This window comes from Myodes glareolus, chromosome 10 (assembly GCF_982192425.1).
Source record: "Myodes glareolus chromosome 10, mMyoGla1.1, whole genome shotgun sequence".
Classification (NCBI taxonomy): domain Eukaryota; kingdom Metazoa; phylum Chordata; class Mammalia; order Rodentia; family Cricetidae; genus Myodes; species Myodes glareolus.
In genome coordinates this window covers 40,209,210-40,233,446 of record NC_142035.1, presented here as the reverse complement: position 1 = coordinate 40,233,446, position 24,237 = coordinate 40,209,210, and positions in this window count along the sequence as shown.

Sequence of the window (24,237 nt, the reverse complement as noted above, 5' to 3'; positions counted from 1 at the left end):
TCTTCTGGCAGCTACACGGCTTCTCACTGACTCCATCTACCCTCTCTATATATCTCTTTCAGTCTGCCTTTACTCTGTTAAGCCATTGGCCAAAAGCAGCTTTCTGTATTAACCAATGACGATAAAACATATTCACAGCACATGTCATCTCCCACATCAAGTTATCATCTCTCAAGAAGTAGTGGACATAAGAACTTGGGATTTATATCACCTTTTAAAGAAAATGGGATCAAGGGAAGCCATGAGTCAGGGGATGTGCTTCATGTAAGCGTAACAGCTCAGGTACCTGCCATTCAGAACAACAGCACCCAGCAGATAACAATTCCAATCTCAGTTTGAATTACAGTTACAGGCGCTATTAATTTTAAACTAAAATAAAATCTTGACCTCAACTCCGTTTTATCCCTTTCATATCGTGACATGCAAAACACCAAGGGGGCTGAGGGGGAGGCACAGAGGCTGTGATTAAGTCTGCTCCTGGCTTCCATTATCTTCTCACTTTTCCTGGGCTCTAATTTAAACATCTTATTTATAGTGTAATGTTCTTAAGAATTTTCTGGGTGTATTTAAATGGGGATAGTTAATTGGGACTGTTCTAGCAGAAGTCAGTTTCAATCTCATCTTCCTAGGTGGTGGCTTTTCTCCGCTCCTGAAAAATAATGTAATTTCCTCTTCCTCATTCTAATTTCCATGTTCACTGTTACAGCTCTGAATGCCGTGACCTAAGGCAATCTGAGCTTAATAACTTTTTACTTTAATATTATTGCTATTATTTTTAATCTTCACGTAAACTAGGTATTTTGTGTGCCCCAGCATTCTTGTAATAACAGATAAGTAAAGTTTAACACAGAGAGCAACTTAAGAATGGTGTGAATTAAAAACTAAAAAGGAATGGTAAAAATTAACTGCTTTTAAAATTTATAGATATTTCATTAAATGAGCTTCAAAAATTAATGGAAATATTTCTTATTTCTGTGTAAATTTCCTTGTTCATTTACTCTTGTTCTGGGTATTCAAAGACTTAGGAGATGGGTACAAGTGTCCTGTTTATGGACCACGGGAATAATTTGATATATGTATGCAGGGCTACATGCAAAGCTAGGTTGATTTATATGCTGGTTTCTATTGTGCCCTCCAAACAACCTGTCCTAGAGAAAATCCTCCAGAAGCACCACATGAGATGGAGCTGTTAGAGACAGGTTTGTAGAGAAGCCGATAGAAGGGGGAACAAGACAAAGTAGGAGGAAAGCAAGTTGGGCATGACTGCAGGTGTGGGCATGACCCCTGATGGATCCATGAAGAACTCTGAGTAAAAATGACATGCAGAATTCTTTCCTCTGGAGACAATGGAATTGAGCGTTCATGCTTGCGTGTCAGTGGCAATGGGTAATTACCCAGAAGCGTGACATGTCTCAATGACTCTGAGGAAAGCTTCTCTAGTAGGGCAAGGAAAGCTTTGTGATGGTTTTAGATGCCAGGATGAATTTTCCATGGCCATCTCCTGCAACTCCTTATTATTTCTGAAGGATGGGCTTTGAGGAAGAAACTCTGCAATCATTACTACTCATCATCAACTTGACTGGACTTAGAATCATAGAAACATCCCTCTGGGTGTGCCTGTGAGGGCATTTCCAGAAAGATTTAAATGAAGATCAACCGTAGATGCAAATGGAGCTATCCAAGGGCTAGGGTCAGAGACAGAATAAACAAAAGAGAACTACTTCAGCACAAGTGTGTCTCTCTCCTTTTCACTGCTGATCAAGCAATGTGGTCAGTAACTTCAAACTCCTGCTGCCATGTGCCGTCATTGTAACAGACTATCCCTTTTGAGATCACAAGCCCAGTTTACCATTCTCCATCAAGATCCTGAGTAAGTTGTCGTTGTATTGTTCAGCACGACCTTTCCTGTGGTCCACGCACAGCCCCTCTCCCTGCTTTTCTATTTTCCTCCCCTTGGGAGTTTCCCTGTCTGCAGTTGGGTCACTTGTAATCCATTATGGTCTTTATTTTTCCTTTCCTTAGCAATGTTTCCTCCCTTTTTCACAATCCGTTCTAGTTGCATGCACTGTGCACATACAAATGTAAATACAGATACATATAAATACCTACATTCATGATATTAAGTCTAGGCTCCACATATAAAAGAAAATATTCAGGATTTCTTGTTGATTCTGGCTTACTTCACTTAATATAGTGATTTTCAGTTCCGTTTATTTTCCCCGAAAAGTCATGACTTCGGTTTGTTTTTTTTTTTTAATAGCCGCCTGAAATTATACTTTGTGTATATATACATTTGCTGTTGCTGGGCATACTATATATGGTAAATCATTCAGGAGTAAGCATGCTTATACAAGCATCTCTGATATGTTGACTTAAAGTTCTTCAAGTATGGAGCAATATAGCTGGATCATACATAACTCTGTTTTTAAATCATGAGAAAAATATATTCTATATCTTTTAGATAGATGTTAAAATCATCTATGATTATAGTGTTAGGACCTATCTGCCAATTAATGTCCATTTAATTATTTTATGAATTAGAAGCTGTAATTTATGATTCACATATCTGGAAAAAAAACTTCTTAATGAATTATTTACTTAATTAATATTTAATAATCTATTTATCTTATCTGACTAATTTTGGTGGAAATTATGCTGTATCAGACATTACAATAACTACATCAAACTTATTTTAAGTTTTTGTTTACTTGAAAGATTGTTTTTCTTGTTGTTATTTTTAATTTGAGAATGTTTCCTTTCTTCCTCTGTGTATATCACTTCAAGTGTTTTGTGAAGTGTTGATGGTCAAGAGTAGCCTTTGTACTTGTCTTAAAACGTTATTTCTTGTTTAATTTCAAAAGAAAAGTTTGCTGGATATAGCATTTTTGGTTGACAGTTATTTACTTTCAACACATGAACTATAATTCCATACTTTCCTGTTTTTCTGAGTAGATGCCTATAGATCTGATAATATTCTGATGTTTCTGGTTTTGTCAGGTAGTTTTGTCTTTCCCTTGCAACTTTTGATAGCTCCTTTATTTTGAATTTTTAATATCTTGACTGCATGTTATGGAGAGACTCTTGGGGTTCTAAATGCCTCATTCTTGAGTGCCTGTTTCTCTGGTTTCAGGAAACTGAGCTATAACGCCATTGGCTGGGTTCTCTATTCCTTTGTTCCATCTGTGTTCTGCCCTACTCCCTGTGGTCTCTTCAGTTTGGTCCCTTGATCGACTGTGTAGAGATGCTCACTCTCTGACTGACCTTGTGAATGTTGGGTGTTGTATTTTAACAATTTGTCCACCATCCTGATATCCTTTCTTCTGAACACTACTGTCAGTCCTTTCCACTGTCCTCTTTATTTAATCGGTTTCATTTTTCCTGGATGAAGTCATCCACTTATTTTTATGCTCTCACACCACTGATCTTTTTTTAACCAGAAAATGGTTGAAATCTTTACCTGACTTCTATTTATTTCTGTCCTTGAGGACTCATACTGCATCTTCATGATTCTCACATTTCTGTGTCATAGTTTATGCATATGTTGGTTTCTACATTTATTCAATGGCCTCGTTGTTGTTGATGGTGAGTGAATCTTTTTCTTTAGCAAACTATTCATGAAATAATGCATGAATGAAATTAGGTAAATCAATGGAGGGGCATAGTAAAAACCATTTTTTAAAAATACAATAAAATTCTTCTAAGTGTGTAGCGAAATTGGGAAGGGACATCTTAGGGAAAGAAATGGTAAGGTAGAAAATACAAGAGTGAGGTGTGGTAATAACTTCCTTCTGAGTCCTTGAAAATTGGAGTGTTTAAGTTTTATAAATGGTGGGGGCAGGAAAGTTCCAGACCACTATAACTGGAGAGAGCACATTCGTTTCCCAGTTTCCCAGACTCAAATTATTACATAGAAACTATATTAATTACAACATTGTTTGGTTGATTAGCTTAGGATTCTTATTAAGTAATGCTTACATCTTAAATGAACCTATTTCTATTAATCTATGTATCCCCACAAGGCTGTGACCTATCAGTAAGGTTCCAAGGTGTCTATTTCCTTCAGCAGCTACATGGCATCTCTCTGATTCTGCCGACTCTCTCTATATATATCTTGCCCAGCCTGGCTATATTCTGCCCTGCCATAAGCCAAAGCAGCTTTGTTTATTAGCCAATAAAATCAACACATATTCAGAACAACACCCCACATCATCTCTTCTTTACTGTCTAAATAAAAAGAAAGGTTTTAACTTTAGCATAGTAAAATTACATATGCAAAACAGTTATCAAGCAGAAATTATAGTTACAATATTTGGTCTTTTTGTATCTAAAGTTTTATATCTAATTTATCTTTTGTCATAATTAAGGAAAACTATAATTAAATTATAACTATCTGTCTTCAACTTCATCAAAGTCTCCACAACGATATAGTATTACCTAAGTAAATAGGAAATGCATTGTAAGCAACTTCCAAAACTCTAGAATTGACAGAAACATATTGCTGTTTGGGCAGTCACTCAAAATTCTTCTGTAATGTTGCGGCATCCATCTTCAGTCTACAGGTCCATAGTATCTGGAAGATTTTTCCATGAAGCAGGAAATTTGAAGATCCATTCTGCCTTGCAATGGCAAAGTTCATCAGCTTCTTTCTTCTGTGTTCTGTGGAATGCCTGGCAGTTTCTTCTGTGAAAAAAAGGAATCCTGAAGGGCAATCCTGTCTTTTGGAAATTTCAGCAGTCACTTTTCTGTGGGGTCCTGGATGTACAGTTTATATAGCATATCATCAAGTTGTCCAGGCAAGGCAGTTTCTTGCCCAAATGATTAGCAAACTCCATTAAGAAACTCTTCAATGCCCATTTTCCTTTTGAAGTAATTGGTACTGCCAGGAGCAGACATGTTTCACTGTTGAGCAAAGCCTAAGTTCTTAAATATGCAATATTCTATAAGTCTGTGAAGTGTTGAAGATTATATATCTAACTGAAATATATCTCTATATAGCTAGAAAACATAATGTGATTATGAGTTTGACTCATTATAAATGACAATCTGTATTTACTAACTATATATTACATTTTTAAATAAGCTCTAAAAACACAATACATTAAATAAGAGTAGAAATGCATAAACATAGTGTAAAAAATTGACATTAAATTTATAGCAATAGACCAAAATCCATACCAATATAAAGTATTCATTTTTTATATCACATCCCTTTTAAATAAAAGCAAACATTTATAAACAATCATTTTGGGAATATGGGGGTTGTATTCTCCAAACTGTTTCCTGCTGTTTGTTGGGTGAAGTATTTTTAGAGTTCATGGAGACCTTTTGGGCTTCTTGTTCCATCAAACTACATTAGCCTGAAAGGAATCCACAAGTTCTCATCTTCTGTGGAAATAAAAGCAGAATCTCTTTGCCAAAGCAACATATTCTTAGACCCAAATTTTGAAGTCAAGATACCTTTATGTTGGTTTAACTTAGCAGCCCCAAGAATCAACTGTCTCTATGCAGTCAAAAAAAATTCATAGAGAACAGAATAATATGCATAATTCAAACTCTGTGTATGTTCAATCTTTTTTTTTTGTATGTTCAATCTTTATGTGGGTTATTTTTCTTTACTCCTTTAATCTATCACTGTTTGTACTCTTTTATATTACTTTTACTGTCTCTTTAAGGACTGTTTCATTTTTAAAAAACTATTTACTTCTTTTTATAACTATCTATACTCTTTTTAGTTCTATCTCCAAAGCCTACGTACATTTTTAAACACACTGTGTCTCATTCAGAGATCTTCTATGTCTGAATCTGTCCTATTGTGTATCTGAAATTCTTTTCTGACAAGGAGCATTTTAAAATGGTTAGCTGTGTGGTTGTGGCACTCCTGAATGCTGGCTCTGCCTCTCTTGGTCTTTCAATATGGCAGAAGTACAATCACCACCTCTGTTAGCTATGTTCACAGCCCCAACTCCAAGGATACAGCTGGTCTATGTCACCATTAAGCAAGTTGTAGCACTCTGCTCACAAACCCCATCTAAATTCTCCATAGCAGGACCTGCAGAAAAAAAAAAAACAGAGCCATTTATGCTGTCAGCACAAACCAGAAAGCTAGCTCTTAAAGGAGCCACAGAATTTTTGCTGTTTATGCTGAGTCAGGAAACCTTCTCTTAAAGGATGTGTGCCTTTGTTTATCACCAGCAAACAGAACCAATCTGAAAAAAAAATGTGGCTTCCAAGAAGCTGTACTTAACTCTATTCTTTTGTGTCAAGAATTCCTTCCCAAGCTCTCTAAGTTTTTATGTGGATGTAGTTGTCCCATGTTGGGCTCCATTTGTAACCAGAGACATCACATTTGTTTCTCAGCTACCCAGATCCAAATAATCACACAGAAACTATATTAATTATAGCACTTTTTGGCTTATTGGCTCAAGCTTCTTATTATATAACTCTCACATCTTAAATTAGCTCATTTCTATTAATCTGTGTATCACCACAAAGTTGTGGCCTACAGGTGAGATTTCAGGGTGTCTGTCTCCTTTGGCAGCTACATGGTGCCTCTCTGATTCTACCTATTCTCTCTTTATATCCCTTCCACTCTGGATATATTATCCCTTGCCGTAGGCCAAATCAGCTTTATCATTAGACAAGAAAAAGCAACACATATACATAAGCACATCCTGCACCAGACTACAGACTTTTCTTTGGCTGAGGTTGCTGAGTCTATCCCAGACAAAATGTCTGACACCCACTAGAACAGAGCAATTTCTACTGCAGTTGTTTTCCTTCTTTCTGTGTGAAAAACTCTGTTGACCACACCCAGCTCTGCAACTTGTGAGCTGGGCTGAGTCTCTCATCTTCATGCAACTCCTCAGACCCACTGAATTGGCTGAAGTCTTAGTTGGCAGGTATCTCCTAAGTAGATAATAGTCATGTGAAACAACCATGTACCTGAGAATGGTACAGGGAAGGAACTGTCTTCCTCCTTTCAAGATCTCAGTATGCATCACTCTATTAGAGGGATGCAGCTTTGGGTATGATGTGCATCAGTGAAGGAAAGAGAGGTGGCTCTGGTGTTTGATCAACTCACTTCACTCAGGATCAAACTACCAAAGCCAGTGTAGTCCTCACATACTGAGATCTGTTCTTATTTCCAAGGGCAGACTATTTCTCCCTATGTATTGTGCTGGCTAAGATAGTCTCTTATTGTCTATATTTGTCCCTTATAGTTTGACACTCCTGTTTCATTATACCACAACTGCTTCTCTATGCTTTCCCTCTGCTGGAGGGTATCGAAGGTCAAATTCAGGCTCCTTGATCTGTTGTCCCATGGCCTCATGTCGCTAGGAAAGCAACAGATTATCTCTCAAGAAGGCAACCAGAAGCTGCTCTCCTGGGCATAACATTGACAAATGGGATTTCTCTCTTTTGCGGACTTGTCTGCTGGAACAATCACTGTATTATCAAACCCACAGCTGGATTTAAGGTTACTGAGGGCTGTAGGCTTATTCTGAGACAGTACTGTCCATCTTTCTTCTGGTGTACACGTTGGAAGTAGCTCTCAGCTCTCACCTCCTCCAGCCAAAAACTCACTAGCTGAGTCTGAGTTCAGCCTGTGTTAGTCCTGCACATCACTTTCTCCTCTTTTCTGCTAATATGGGGGTAGGAAGACTCTGCTGGTCACAGGTTCTGCCAGAGTCATCATCCAAATAAACTGAAGTTAAAGAGAGAAGATTTTTTTTGATTCCTAAAAACTTAATCTTAACTTCTAAATTGGCTTATAAAAGACTGATTCAGGGAAATATCAGCTGTAAAACCTCAACAATCCTCTTGTTTTGTAATGTGGAAAAACGTAACTTTTTAAGAATCAGAAGAGACCTGACATTTCCAACTTCATCCTTCTGGTTCATACCTGATAGATTCTGCTTAAAATTACTTTTTCTACCAAGATTTATTACCAGTTTATAGCCCTGAAATGTGTTAACCTTTTTAGATGATAATGCATGTGTTATACAGTATTAAAGACATAGGTACAAACATGTCTATGTATAGATACATATATATATATACATACATATATATATTATTGAGAATATTTAAAGATCTCTTTGCTATTTTTATGCCTTGTAAATTTTCCCTAGAATATATTTCATCTTGATAATAACAAAGTTAAAATGAGAAAAATTATGCTCAAAAGAGACAAATAATATAAACACAAGAAGAGAAGAAAAGGTAATAAAAAATGACCCAGTAGCTGTACCTGCTGAATACTAGGACAGTGCAGAGTAAACTCCGCAGATGATAGGGGATCAGACTCCAGTATCCATGTTATCTACACTTTGCTCCATAAAGAGAAAAGAAACATGACTGAATATCTCTGAGCCTCAGGGAATTGTCTTGTATATTCATATTTTATACATATGTGACTATGAATGAGTAATTTCTCACACTCTCAAACACATTTTCCTTATCTGTAATACAGAGATACCACCAATCATAACTGGTCACTTCAGTGGATTTGTAACAATCACAGTTAATAGTAATGTACAGATAATGTGGCTGTTTAAATACACAGTAGTGATGGCAACCACCTTTTGTCTCTATGAGTATGAAGAAGAGAAAGAGTTTCAGCAGTACTATTCATGGGTTATATTTTTAGCTCCTAGTCTCTATTCTTCTTTCCCTCTCCAAGTGTTACCCCAATTCTTCCTCTCAGACTGCATAACTCACACTCCATATCTTCACACGCTGTTTCTTCCACGAAACAAAACTGCTGCTGCTCCTATTGACAGAGATCCATACCTCATTCTCAGTGGCCAATCCCACCTTCCTCATCCTTGGGTTCAGCTGTCATCACCTGCACTGACTAATTCAGACCCTTTGCATTGAAATTCTTGTCCTCTCTGAGAATTTCATACACAATAGATGTTCAATTAGAAACTGCTGAATTTATATTGGGTTTTATAGCTTTCAACACTGTTGTGCAATATTCCTTTACACTGTTTGAATATATGTCACTGTGATTGGTTTAATAAAAAGCTAAACAGCCAATAGCTAGGCAGGATTTTGGAGAGGGAGAATGGTCCTAGTAAGAAGGGCAGAGACGCCAGGAGTCACCAGACAGATAAGAATGATTTGAATACAAAAAAATGGGATAGAGGCAAAACCCATGAGGTAGAAGGTTAAGCAATAAAAATATGGATTAATTTAAGCTGTAAGAGCTATTTTGTAACAAGCCTAAGTTGTCAGTTCAGCTTTCATGACTAATAAGAAGTCTCTGTATGATTATTTGGAAGTTGACAGGCAGGACAGAAAAAGTTCGGGTACACAAAACAGTTTTATGACTTTATAATTGATCCTTTCAACTCTATTAGTTTACCTTAAAAGCTTTGACTAATTCAATATTTTTGAAAATAACTAAATTTGGTTTGGCAATCTTTGAATCTCTTATTCTTTCCATACAAACTGTACTCTATCTCATTATGGTGTGCGTATTGACAGACTAGCTTATCAGCTGTCACGAATAACAAACTCATCTATTTTCAGATCTTCATTGGTAAATGCATTGTATTTAGGTGGATTTTAAGTGCACATTTAGCTATTTCATTAGACATTTTACCTGTTCAAGCATACTTTACAGTTGATTTATAATATGATTTATATTACATAGACATTAAAATTAGTTTATAATAAGCATGTTATATTTCAATGCATATAGTTATAGCTTTACAGGTTATTACAACTTCTAATCACCATCATCAGTACTCTGTATCCATTGTCTCCTTAAAAGAAATATAAGAGGTTTCCTAGAGTACGGCTGAAGTAATCAGAGGAGCTCTAAAATAACATTTTAGTTTTTATCCTCTACCAACCCCCACATGGTTTGTTTTGTTTTTACTATGAGGTGAAACATTTAACTTTCTTCCTTTCTCTGACAGTGTCTCCTCAGTGCAGACTCTGTCGTTAGCATGGGACCTGCATCAGGGAGCCTGAAGGAAGTCAGAAGGATTAAGACATGGTAGGATTAGACATGAAGAGTCTGGTTGGAAAAGAAATTCCATCGTCACCACCCCGGAAGATGAGATTCTTTCTTCACATCAAAGGACCAGGAGAGTGAGAGAGGAAAAGTCTACAGAATGAATCCTCTTTCACTTCCTCTTCAATTAACTGTGGTTGAGTGTTCAGTACACTCTATGCTCTCAGACCCTGAAAGAGCTTGTAGCTGATTTTACCACACTGGGAGCATCTCGGGCAGATCTGACAAGAAAAGACAGGAGCCTCCACAGACACAGCTTGTACAGAATGGAATTTTTAATCCAAAAGTTGCTTATTTTTCTAAAAAAAAAAATTAAAACTTTCTCCCGATGAGATAAGTTTTTAAGTGTGAAAAATGTTGACATTTTTCTTTACACATCACAGGTTTGCTGTGTTTATTTTTATTTTCAGCTAACATAATCCTCTTATGTTGAATCATGTAGGCAATGCTCAGATTCTGTCAAAACCCCTGGGCTATTACCATGGTTTCAAAACTTCTAGCACTCAAGTGGGCTTACCAGGGGCACAGTTTCCCTGTTGTGTGAATTGCCACAAAAATTAAAATGTAGCTGATGTTAGAATTCTGTTGACAAGCTGATGAGGCCCGTGTCCTCAGAGTCCCTCTCAAGTCTCACTCCACCTCTTAGAGAAATCTCTATACCTGATCTAAACTGCTGCCTGAGGAGAAAATTAGGACCTCACAAGCACCTGAAAAAGCTGGGAACAAAAGGCAACAAGCATGGGCAAATAAGAAACGTGCAAGCACAGTAATATTTTGAGCTGCTAGAAAAGGCACAAGTGAGTTCAGATGCTGCATCTGATGTGGGAGAAAATGAGAACACGGATACTTCCACACATGATAGAGAGGAATGTCTGAAATTAGGGCTCTCCATCAATCCAACACTAAAATCTCTATTGTGAAACAAAATACTCTTGTCGAATAATTGAGCTCTCTGAAGACCCCAACCGCTATGAAAGGTAAACTAAGAAAATGGTAGTGCCAGCCCAAACCCAGCCTGGGTTACGCAGCCTTGTCAAGGCATTCCATGGTAGACAGGGAAACTGGAAAAGCAAAGAACTACTTGACTCCCTTATCTCTCAATGTTCTTAAAGAAAGCAAAAACCGGAGAGCAAAGCTCATGTTCTGTGCCTTCAGATTTCTTTCCTCCTCATCAGGAAGTCAGCCTTCCAACCTGGCTGTGGTGTGCTGCATGAGAATCGCCTGGGAGCCTGTCAGAAATGCAGACTTCACCCCCTCCCCATCCAGAAACTCTGGCCCTCTGTGCAGCAATCTGTGTTTCCGCAGCCTTGCCATATGTTCCCGTTGAACACAGAGCTTTAAAAGTCACTGCTCTTGTATACATAATCGGTCTATTAGTCTGAGTTAATTTATTCTCAACAGCACAAAACATGCCCCTGCTCCTACGTTTTATGAAAATCTCCCCTTGTCCTTATAACCTTCAGATATTATTCCCTTCCTTTTTCTTTAACGGAACAAGTCTTTAGTTAAAAGCTGTCTTCACAGAAATCAGTGTAAAAGAAAACCTGAGATCTCATTTTCCACGAACACACAAACCTAACTATTAAAGCCCTTATGAGAACTCTAAAAAACACTTAAAAACCTTCAGCACTCCAAGCATGTCCAAAATTAAGAGCAGACCCACTGAAATGAGTCAGAGGAAATCATCTTGTATTGCTCATGACAGTTCTTTTACCAAACTAACACAGCATGGAGCAGTGGGGAGTAAAAGTCAGCCTTTGGCTTCTCCACCAGGGAGAGCAGAATGGAACAAAAAGTCCAACATTCTGGTTTTTGGAGGGCTACCCAGGAGACTGGCTTTGTCTTATACCATTAAGAACCCTGCATAGCAAAGGGATGCCTGCAGATACCTAGGGATTGGTGAGAAGAGTTCTGGACTTGTTGCACCCAGAAAGCATTCTATACTGTAGTCAGAGAAAGTACTGCATCACTGGCTTCTTTTGCAAGAGGAAATGAACTTGAGGAATATGTGGTTGATATTCAGACTTCTGGGGAGCAGCCTGGTGGATTGCTTTCCGCTTGTCTGACTCAAAATGCTGGTATAACAGGAGCACTGTGTACCTAGATGCTGAAGAGAATCGTGGTGCTCAGCAACTTGTTGAGGGCCTGGAAACTTTACATTATGACAGTGACAGTCTGATGCTAGAACTACAGAGACAAGGCAAGTGCCTGAAAAGAGACCAGCACACCACTTTGAGAACTTATGCCCCAGACCACAGAAAACACACTTCATCAAATGTTTGAAAGGTCCAAATGTCTACATTTGAGAACTAAAACAGAAAAACAAAGGAATTGAGTAAACCACAAGAAATTAAGATTGAAAAGAATTACCTAAACAGGGTGAAATTGCGGTTAATTGTAATAAAACATTTGAAATTAAAATAGAGAAAGAATCAGAGAGCAGAGATGGAAAAGTCACCGTCACACACAGTGGCCAGGAGAATAACTGAGTCATGAAGTAGAACCAGCACAGGTAGGATCATGAAACACTCAAAACCCTGATGACATTAATGCATGTCAATCAATAATAATAGACCAGGCAAAAATATCCTCTAAAAACAAAGGAGAGAGGTTATATAGATGGTTCAGTTGGTAACACTGTGCCTCAGCTGGAGAGATGACCTAGGAGTTGAGAGCTCTTGATTGTGCAGAACACCTTGGTTTGATTCTCAACTGCATGGTGGCTCACAAACAACCATAACTCCAATTTCGGTAGATGTGATGCCCTCTTCTAACCGCTGTGTGCCGCAAATGTTGCACATGTGCAAAGGCAGGCAAAACTAACACATGCAAAATAAAATGAATGACTTCAATTTTATAAACTAAAAATCAATCAGTAAACAAAAGTGCCCTCTTCATCTTCCCAATATCATGTCAGCCTTTTGTTCTCTGTCATGAATAGCTCTCTGAGCCTAGTTAACCATGCCCATACGCACATGGATGTTGAGGTTTCCAGTGGGGCATGAGCAACCTACCAATGATCAAGTCCTCACAGGAGAGTGACTCTCTCAACTCTGCAATCATCAGATGCTAATTGCAGGTGTACCAATGACTAGGCCTTGGGGTCCCTCCCCCGTCTATGCTGTAATTTTGACTGGCTTGATCTTGTGTAGGCTTTGAGTGGGTAAACACAGCTGCTGTGAGGTTATTTGTGTAATAATTATGCCTGGAAGAATTCATTTGATGTATAATCTAGTATTCCTGCATCCTTAACTTTCTCTCCAAAAGGTCCCTTTTTAGTTGTCTAGCCTCCACAAGTAAGACATAAAAGGTTTGAAGCTATGATTTGCTTACATGAGGGAACATGTGTCATTAATCTTTCTGGGCAAGACTTACCTCACTCAGTACAATTTCTCCAGCTGTATCCATTTACTTCAAATTTTCATTATAGTTGAGTAATATTTACTTGTGTAAATGTACCACACTTTCTTTATCTATTCTTCTATGGATGGAGATGCTATATTACCTCCAGTCTCACCACAACCAAAATACACGTGGAAGATATACGAAGGGAAATGAGAAAGAAATAAAAAAAAATCAGTACAAAAATAAAAAATTTCAAAAATGAAAATGAAGAAGAAAAATAAAGTATAATACACAAGATAATAACGAGCGAAGTATAACAATAAGTATTTTCTATTCATAGTTATTTTAAGTGTAAATGAACTAAATTCTAAATTAAAAAATAAGCTTGCAATGAATTCAAGAATTACCACATGAGATCAAAAATATACTATCCATGAGGTTCATTTTAGATATTAAGATAAAATAGACTCAAATGTCAAAGTTGGATATTTTTTCCATGCAAGTGGCAATTAAAAGGGACAAAGAATGGCCATATTTATGTCAGACAAAATAGATTATAGTTCAAAAACTCAGAAGGAAAAAATGTGGGCATTATATAATAACAAATGTGTCACTTCAACAGGGAAACACCACCATTATGCTGTTATATGCACCTCAGCAAGAAATCAAGAGAAACAATATTGCTCTACCCATAGACTTAAATACCTCTCTCTTAATAATGGATAAAATAACTCAATAAACAAAATAATAAGGAACTAAAGGACCAAGTATTGTGATCAGATTAAACCTGAAATGCATATCCAGAACACTCCACCTAACAAGGATCTAAAATTACCAGCACAAGGCAACCCAAAAGCTTGAAAGAAGTCTTAACACATTTAAGGAGGCTGAAATCTACATCAAATATGTTTCCTGACTGGGTGTGATGGTACACACTTTTGATCCCAGCACTCAGGAGGCAGATGCCTGTGGATCTCTTTGAGCTCAAGGCCAACCAAGTGTACCAAACAAATTTCAAGACATCCAGGGCTGCTACACAGAGAAACCCTGTCTTGACAAACACACAAAACAAAAACAAACAAACAAATATATCTCCTGACAAAAACAGAATAAAAGTAAAGATCACAATCCATAAATATTTGGAAATTAAATAGTTCATTCTTAAGTCAAAAGATACCTCAGAAGAAATTAGAAACAAATTGAGATGAATAAAAATATAACACATCAAACGTTTATTATGCAATAAAACAGCACTTAGAGATGTTATATCAAGAAATACATACATTCTAGAATGAGAAAGATCTTTAGACAATAAGAAACTAGAAAAAGAAGAAGAAATGAAACCCAAAGTTAGCAGATGGAAGAAGATAGAGCAGCAGAAAACAATAAAGAAAGTAGAAGAACACTTTAAAAGCCCATTGGACCCATGAGTTAGTTTTATGAAATGATGTGAAGATTGACAAGACTATAACTAGACTAAGAAAAATAGAAAAGAATCAATTAGCAAAAAAATAAGAAATGATAGGAAAAATTACAATGAGTGCCACAAAACTATAGGGGCCATAAGAAGGGACTCCCAGTATTTAATTACAAATTGAATAATCTAGAAGGATAAAAATAGCATCTACAATAGCATAAAAAAAGTAAAATATTTACAATAAATACCTATGGAGATAAAAGATTTGAACAATAAAAACCACAAAAATAAATTCACAAGAGCATGAAACACATCAATACTGAATTATGAATAAATAAAGAATTGAACAGACCTGCAACTAGTAAAATTATTGAACAGCTGACTAAGCACATCTCAGCAAAAGAAAGCTCCAGAACAGATGTCTTTACTGGAAAATTCTACCAAAGAAAAATTAAAATGAATTCTGGAGAAATTCTTCCCCAACACACACACACAAGTAAAAAGAAAATAATTTTTCCAAACTGATTGTATGAGACCAACTCTATCCCAATATCAAAAACATTAAAAAAAAAAGCAAGAAAATTTTAGGCTAAATGTGTGAATACTGATATAAAAATTCTAATATTCAAAAATATTAAAGGGATCATTTTCACTAGGTGTAATGGTAAAAATAAAATGTTGCAGGTTCCCCAAGGGGCGCAGTGGGCAGTGGGCAGTGAGCCATGAGACCAATATGCGGGTCCCTGGCAGCCTGCAACCAGTCCCAGGCAAGGACTGCACAGTTCACCGAGGAGCTGTAGCGGGTCATGAGTCCCAGGCAGGGAGCTGCATGGTAGGTTAGAGACATCGAGGGGACAACTAATCCCACGAGGATAGACAGACAGGCATGCCACGAGATCACCCTGCAGGTCTCCAAAAGCTGCTGGTCCCGGGAAGGGTACCACATGACAATTGGTGTGGTGGGTGAGAGACAGATGGATAGGCATGCCATGCAGAGAGAGGCTGGATATTTATTTAGTGGGTATGGAAAGGAAACAGAGAAGAAAGAAGAGCAGAGAGAGAGGGGGAGAGAGAGAGAGAGAGAGAGAGAGAGAGAGAGAGAGAGAGAGAGAGAGAAGGAGAGGAAGAGGGAGGAGGAGAAGAGAGGGAGAGGGAGAGAGAGAAACAGAAGGGTGGAAAGGGGAGAAGGGAGAGACAGAAGCTGCCTCTTTTTGGGGGTGGAATGGGCGTGGCGTTTCTCTTAAAGGGACAGAGCAGACCATTACATTAGGGCCAAGTAAGGTTTGTTCTTGGAATACAATATTTCTGAATGTAAATAGTAATCAATGCCATATAAGAAACTAATATAACAAATAAATTAGTGTAGAGATGTTTGAAAACAATGTAATACCTTTTCATAGTATTGTTTCAAAAACTATGGGTATAAGGAAATGATCCTAACACAACTGCAACCGCATAGGAGCATGAGCTCCCATTGTGACCAATAGCCAATATTGTAAACTAAAGCACTCATGAAGATAAACGAAAGAAGGATTTCCATTCAAATGACTTCTATTCTGTGCAGTACTTGAGCCAGAGTTGCCGGTTAGCAAAAGAAATGCAAATCATTCAAATCACACATGAAAAAGTAATCTCTGTTCATAGACTGCATTTGCATAGCCCGACCCAGCGACCAGCTAGTGTACCCATAGCTCCGCTCCAATGAGGTGCTTCCGCTTCAGTGTCTGCTGCGAACAGTTGGCAGCCTCTCAAGAGAATTACTCCCTAAAGAATCTGCCTGGAAGTGTCTGGAGGTTTTCTCTTTCCCCAGGGTCAGAACCACAATCTGAAGAGAAGAAAAGAAAACCCTGTGACCTCAGTGACAACCACATATTCTAAGACTTTCTAGAGGCATCGGGCCAAAGCCCCGGTTTTCCTGGCTTCTCCTGCCCACTTTAACTTGTTGCTCTCCCATGCAGGTTTTTCATCTGTCTAAAAATCCTTACCTCGGGCTCTTTTTTAACTACTCAACCTATACCATTATCATGCAAAACTAAGAAAACTACTCAACAGGCCCAAAAATACAGTCAGTTAATGTAAACATGCTGTTTTAAAATTAAACTAACGTTGGTACTTCTCTCTTTCCTGTGTTCTCTAGGAAAGATGCAAAACCTCAAAGAGATCTCGAGTAATGGAATAACTATATTCATTGGGTTTTTTTTTTTGAACCAAGATTCAGTAAAACAGATGTGCCAGCCATCTGCCAGCACGTGGAAGAAGCTCTTCCCCAAATTTACCAATGCAGGTAATGCACAAAAGACTCCAGAACTGTAAGGTGCATCCAGGAAAAAAGAATTGAAGATGCAGTGAGCATGGATGCCCAAAGTTCTGAAGTCCCATGTTTCCTGACAGCCAGGCTGCACACGCATCCGACTCCTGCTGGGGGCCCACTCCATCACCTCCTGCTGCTCATTGTTTGACAAATATCAAAACTTTCATGCCGCAGATGACACATCTTTCCTGTGCTTCACAGAGCAGTGCCCAGAAAATAGATTGTGGGCTCTGAACTAGAACAAACGCAAGACTTTTGTACTGGTCACAAGGAGACTCCCCAGGAAACATAAAGCAGAGAGACAAACACTGCTTAGTTAAACACTCATGATATTTCAGTTTATTTATTTATGGCAAACTAACCTTTAGACGGAGTTTGATTTTTTTTTAGACCAATATTAACGGAAATTACATAGATTTGCTAAAGATTTGAGAAGGGACAATGAAGAAGAGAAAAGAGAAGAGACAATTTTTTAAAAAAAACCAAAACAAGATTTCTAAGGAACACATAAATACAAGGGCAACTTGCCACAAAGTCTATACAAACCCAGAACCTCTCATCTTTCCTATTAATCAGAAATCTGTTGTCATTTCTGATGGTATAGATTCTGATTCATTCAGATAAAGGAATACAAGGTAACTATTTATGAATAAGAAGACAGACTTGAGGATTGGCTAAAAAAATGTCTTTGAATTGTAATTAATAAAAAATAAAAATAAAATGACTATCTTGGTTACTCTTCTGTGATAAAGTTACTGTCTTGAGTTACTCTTCTGTGATAAAGTTACTGTCTTGGTTACTTTTCTAAAGTTACTTCACCATGATAAAACCTTAGGACAAAAGCACACTATAAAATAAAGTGCTAAGTTTGGCTCAAAGTTTCAGAAGTTAACCATGATAGTTAACCAAAGGAACAGCTAATAGTGCACGTCTAGATCCATAACCACAAGGCAGAGAGAATACTGGGAATTGCAAGAGTGTTTTGAAACCTCAGAACCTGCCAGCGGTGACACACCTCCCCTATCCTCCATACATACTAACCCTTCCCAAAATATTCCAACATCTGAAGACCAAATATTCAAAAATATGCACCCATGTGGGTCATGCTCATTTAAGTTACCATATTTCACTCTCTGACATTCATAGGTTTATGGCCATAACATAATGCAAAAAAATGCATTTAGTTCAACTTCAAAACTTCTCATACTCCTTCACAGTCTCAACACAGTTTAAGCATTCAAAGTCTCTTCTGAGACTCAATGTAATCTCTTATTGTCACCCCCTCCCATAAAACTGAAAGCAAACTGCATACTTCTGACATACGGTTACCATTCCCAAAGGGGAGGAATGGAGGTATACCAAATACTATACCAAAATGAGACTTAAACCCAGCAGTGCAGATTCCAATTCCTCTGTGTTGGATGTTGAATGGTTTAAATGGGTCATCCCTTAGAGCTTTACTGATTATACCACTCTTCTTCCCCTGGGCTGGTTCCACTCCCTGGGTGAAACGCTCCTTGGAAAAATCCAATAGCTCTGGCATCTTTAACATCTTGGGATCTCCACTGCAATTGAGGCTTCACTTTCACAGCTTCTCTCAATGGCTTTTCAGGATACGAGGGTATCTTTCATAACTTCAAACCAGAACCTCATGAACTGCACTGTTGACTTGGACTAACAACTTAAGATGAACCCTGACATCCTTGAGTCACATCTGTAGCAGCTTTGATTCATTGTTCCTTTTCGGGAACAAAAATATTTCTTAGGCTTTTTCTTAGTTGGGCCAGCTCTTACCCTGAAGGTACCCCTGCCTTTATTTCATTTCAAATCAGGTCACTCTTTAATCTCATCTTGTCCTGCACAAGCCTTAAATCTAACATTAAATATATTGATGAGGTTTTTTTTCTCTGTAAAATATGTATTTTGTATTTCTTAGACCTGCATAAGAGTGAATACCAATAACTATACAACTTTCAGTGGTAAGGTATCTTGAAATCTCCTTAGCCCATGACGTTTTAATTTAGACTCAAGAAAATTCCTAAAAAATGGGCAAAAGGCAGTCACATTCTTTGTCAAAATATCGTAAGAAAGGTTTCTAGTTAAGTCACTAATATGCTTCCCTGTAACAAGAGTGGGGCCTGTTTGTTTGTGTTTTTCTGTCCCGCCTGGTTCCCCCAGCCTGTTTAGCCCCAAGAAAAATCAATCACACAGCAGATCTCAATAAGTTATAATGCTGATTGGCCCATTAGGTCAGGCTTCTTACTGGCTACTCTCACATCTTGATTAACCCATTTTTCTGATCTATGTTAGCCATGTGGCTCAGTACCTTTTTCAGTGGGGCAGCTCACATACTGCTGCTTCGGTGATCTGGGCAGGACTGGGAGGAATCAACTTCCTCCTCCCCAGAATTCTCCTACTCTCCTTGCATCATTTCCACTTCCTGTCTGGTTTTCCTGCCTATACCTCCTGCCTATCTAATCAGCGTTTATTTAAAAAACGATTGACAGAATACAGACAATTCTCCCGCACCACTTCCCTTATGAAGCCTCCTGTCCTGAACTTCCAAAATCCAGTTTTCTCTTGTCACTACAGTCTACAAGATTCCTGCTAGCCTGGGCTGCTAAGCTCTGCTCACAGCATTTGTAGGCTTTCCTCATCCAAATTACCAATCATTCTTTCCATGCTAAAAGAAACCAGCAAGGTCAGTCCTGACCCAGCAGACACTGTTCCCTGATTCCATCTTCTCCTGTCTTCTCCTGCTATGATAAAACACCATGACCAAAGCAACTTATAAAAAGAAAGTGTTTGATTAGATTTCCAGTTTCAGAGGGTTAGAGTCCATGATAGCAGACTGAGGGAGCTGTAGAGAGCTCTCATCTTGACTCACAACCACAAGGCCAAGAGAAAACACAAGGAATTGCAAGAGTTTTTTGAAACCAAAGTCTCAAAACCTGGTTCACAGTGATAAACCTCCTCCATAATTTCTAAATCTTCCAAAATAGTTCTACCAGCTGGGGACTAAGTGTTCAAATATATAATCCTGTGGGGGCCATTTTCATTCAAATCACAAGAGATAGAGAAAAATACTTGCAACAAAACTGAAGGATAATTTTCAGGTGTGTGTGTATGTGTGTGTGTGTCATATATATATATATATATATATATATATATATATATATATATATTTGCTTAAAGATACGCATATATGTTTATGTTATACATATGTAGTAAGATCAAGGAAAGGATGTTGGAAGGAGACTACACTGTCTTTTACTTAGAAATGTCTTTTTCCTATACACACAAATAACCTATTAAAAACTATAACCCACAAATCACAGTAGCTAATAACATAATAGGCAATATGGCTTCTTTTATGGAGAGTGGGTGATTAAACACTGCGGTTTGTGTTAAAAGAAATTCTTATTGTAGATGCTATTTCTTGGAATCCTCCAGGTGCTTTAAAAATATTTTGATGGTGATAGCTTCAGTGCTATAGCATGTTGGTCCTTAAGTATAAGTTCTGTGTCCTAGCTCAGAGCCTTGAGAGAGGCCTGCATTTACTGAAACGAATTTGGAAACTCAGAGAAAATGTATGCAGTGCAAAAGATTTGACTTTCTCATTCCAAAGATGACTCTCCAGACTACCTTGAGAAGACCATCACTGAACAATGGAGCATCATTCCTTGTGAGAAAGAAGTTCCCAAAAAGATAAAGATCTCCAAGTACAGATTGCTCCTTAGTTAATACTGACTTGTTTTAAGAAGCAGCATGCTTAATCTTTTTGAAAATATCAGGAATGAAAACCCGTATCTCTAAAATGTTTATTTAGAAACAAAGTATAGCATCCGCCTAGTAATTCTCAAGGATGTAGCTGCAAGGACTAAAAATATCTTCAGGGGAGGGCTGTGCAGATGGGGAGTGGAGAGGAGGGTGTGGGACACAAGAACCCAGGAGAGCAGCCATCTGAGCAGATTTCACACGATTAATAGGGAGTTTGTTGGCTGGTGGCTGTTAAAAATAGAACCTCATTTCTGAGGGGTGGGTGCCCTGCTCCTGCGCCCTGGAAGGAACCTGCTGAGAGAGATGATTAAAATGAAAGATTGTGCCGCTTTAAGGAAATGTTGGCATAAAGAAATGGCACCGATTACTGATGCTCCAGCCACCTTCTAAAAGGTTTCTGAAAATTGCTTTCCTTGGATGAAATACCAAATATCTGTTCCCAAATGTTATGAAGCACAATAAATCACATGACATTGACACATTCAATATGCCATATCAGAGACCCCGGATCCAAACAAAGCCACACCATCTTTGGCAGTTGGGGGTGGAGGGGGCAGCAACTACATTTCTTTCTCTTGTTTTGTATTAAGGTGTCAAGATCAAAACTTGTCCCTCATAAACAAAATATCAGCTCAGCCTCCTCCCTGTGTGAAGTGAGTGATAACTCAAATCGCTAGTTTTCAGAGTCTGAAAGTAACTTGGACTCTGACCATATGCCTTTGTGAATGAAGATGGTGATGAAGACAGCAAACTCCAGAGAGAGGGCAAGTCACTTATCCAAAGGCAGGAACAGAATCAAAGCCCACATCTCCTGTGTTCAGTTAAGGGTTAAGTATTATTTATTTATTTATTTATTTATTTATTTTTTTGCTAAACAGAGATTTCCCAAAGCATTCAAAATAACATTTACAAGACTGCATTTTATTTGAGAATTTAATACATGCATCTAAGGTATACTAATCAAAACCAGACCCCTCTTGTCCAATTTCCCTCCCAGTTTCATGTGCTCTGTTTTATAATTCCGTTGAGTCGACTTAGTGCTACCTGTATGTGCATGGGTGCAGAGTCATTCACTGGAGCTTGGGCAGCCTCCTGAGATTGCATTTTTACTGCAATCAAAGTTTAAGGAAAGCATGATTACTCAAGTGCCATTGCTCAAAGGCAACAGGTTCGTAGGAACGCAGAAACAAAACGGGGTCGGGGGGATGGGTTTCTTGGTGTACAGAATACTCCAGTGTTAATGTTCTGTTCCCTGTGGATACATCATTTGTTGCTCTTCAAGGAGAGACATACCGAGGCCTGGTAAAGTCACATTTGTTCAGGTGTGAAAGTTGCCTTCATACCACCCTCAGTGACACCTCCCAGCTACAACCAGAGGCAACTGGTAAGAACCTATGACTGATCACTTCTCTGGAGAATTTGTCTGTTCTCTTTGAAATACCTCAGAGATGACCAACAAAAAACTAAGGTGGGGATGTAAGTAAGTACCTGATCTCTTGCTTCCACGTTGTTCTTCTTGCTCACACGCCATAGCGGAATCATGCTGAGGGTGGACTCTAGTTGAGATCACAGCTCTATTTATTCTGCTCCTTCCCACTCTTTTCCAAGTCTTTCCATCTTGAGAGATCTGTCCTGAATAAACCTAGTGCCTCTATGGAACCTGCCCTAAACAAAGAGATAATAAGAGGCACACAGGAAATTGCAGCATCCTGTGTTATTTTTATTCTACTTTCAACATTGTCTCTATGTAAATGTGCCATGGAAATAGAGCTTTCAGACGTTTCTTCTCTAAGCAGAAGCTTGCATTCTCTTAGTCTAGTATTGCGGGATGTTTCTCGGAGTTTTGTTCTCCTTGGTTGTCTGCTTTCTGGTTGTTCCATGTGACTCTGCGCTGCTCTTTCAGTTGTCTGTATGTTTCTTAGAAAGAGAGAGAGAGAGAGAGAGAGAGAGAGAGAAGAAAAAGAAAGAAAGAAAGGAAGGAAGGAAGGAGGAAGGAAAGGAAGGAAGGAAGGAGGGAGAGAAGAAGGGAGGGAGGGAGGGAGGGAGGGAGGAAGGAAGGAAGGAAGCTATTTAAACTATGGTACTGGATACACAAGCAAGAAATGCATCTGAAAGTATAAGCGTGAAATTTTTGAACCAGTGGGATAGTTCCCTTTTGTTTTATTTCTTTCATTCTTCCTTCCTTCCTTTCTTCCCTTTTCTTTTTCTCTTTTTCTCTTTTTTAAATTTGAAACTGAGTGCTGAGAACTTGACCATTCCAACAGACTGAGTCACAAACAGGTTTTATAGATTAATGACAAGTTCAAGCTTTCTTGTTGTTAATATGTGCTATATGTAAGCAATGAAAATGACTGCCACCTTACCTGATAGAAAGAGTGTTAGTTGATAGAGTATGGGGATCCCCAAAGGTTGGAATGGCAGATGCAGAGGTAATATAAAGCTAAGAATGCCCATTGTCTTGTTTGGGGGCTTCTGGGGACTGGTTCTTCTATTCATAATAATGGTCAAGGCTGTGGTTGAGATTCTACCTGGCTAAACAGACATCACAGTCCCGCTATTGGTCTTGACTGCATGCCAGAATCACCTGTGAGGGGTCTGTAAGAACCTGATCTGAAGACTCCACCATAGATTAATCAAATCATAATTTCCAGAGGTAGTGCCAGGGTGCTCCTTATTTTCTGCTCTTGTTATTCAATAATTCCACACATAGTTGAATTTGTAGCCCAGGTTCTAAAACATAAATCAAAAGGAAGCAGATCCCTTTTATATGTGAACAGGACACAAATGTTTACTATCATCATCATGGCTGAAAAAAACTGAGATAGCAGTTTCCCAAGAGAAAATTGGATTATCTTTAAGAAGAGGGAAAGTAAAGAATGATAAGTGGGTCATTCAACTGAAAACAGACAAATATCCACAGCTCACTCAGTCAAGTCAAACACTATTTGAATGCTGGCAAAGGTCTAAGATGGAACAGATGCTGAATAAATATTTGCCAAAGAAATGAATAAATAATAAGTTGATCTTGAAATGGCCCATATAATTCAGACAAAAAAAATCTCACTATTTGTGTTTGGGCCAAGAAAGACTACTCTCTATCACTGATGAAAAATGCACCTTTGTTAGGAAAGAATGAAAAAAGAAAGAAATGGAAAAGATAGAAATACATTCATCAGGAATTATTGTTGACTGAGGTTTCTGTTCCACCAGCTCCCACATCTATTTAGTCCCAAATAAACACACAGAGGTCTACATTAATTATAAACTGGTTGGCCTAATAGCTCAGGCTTCTTATTAACTCTTATAACTTATATTAGACCATTCCTCTTGTCTGTGTTAGCCACATGGCTTGGTACC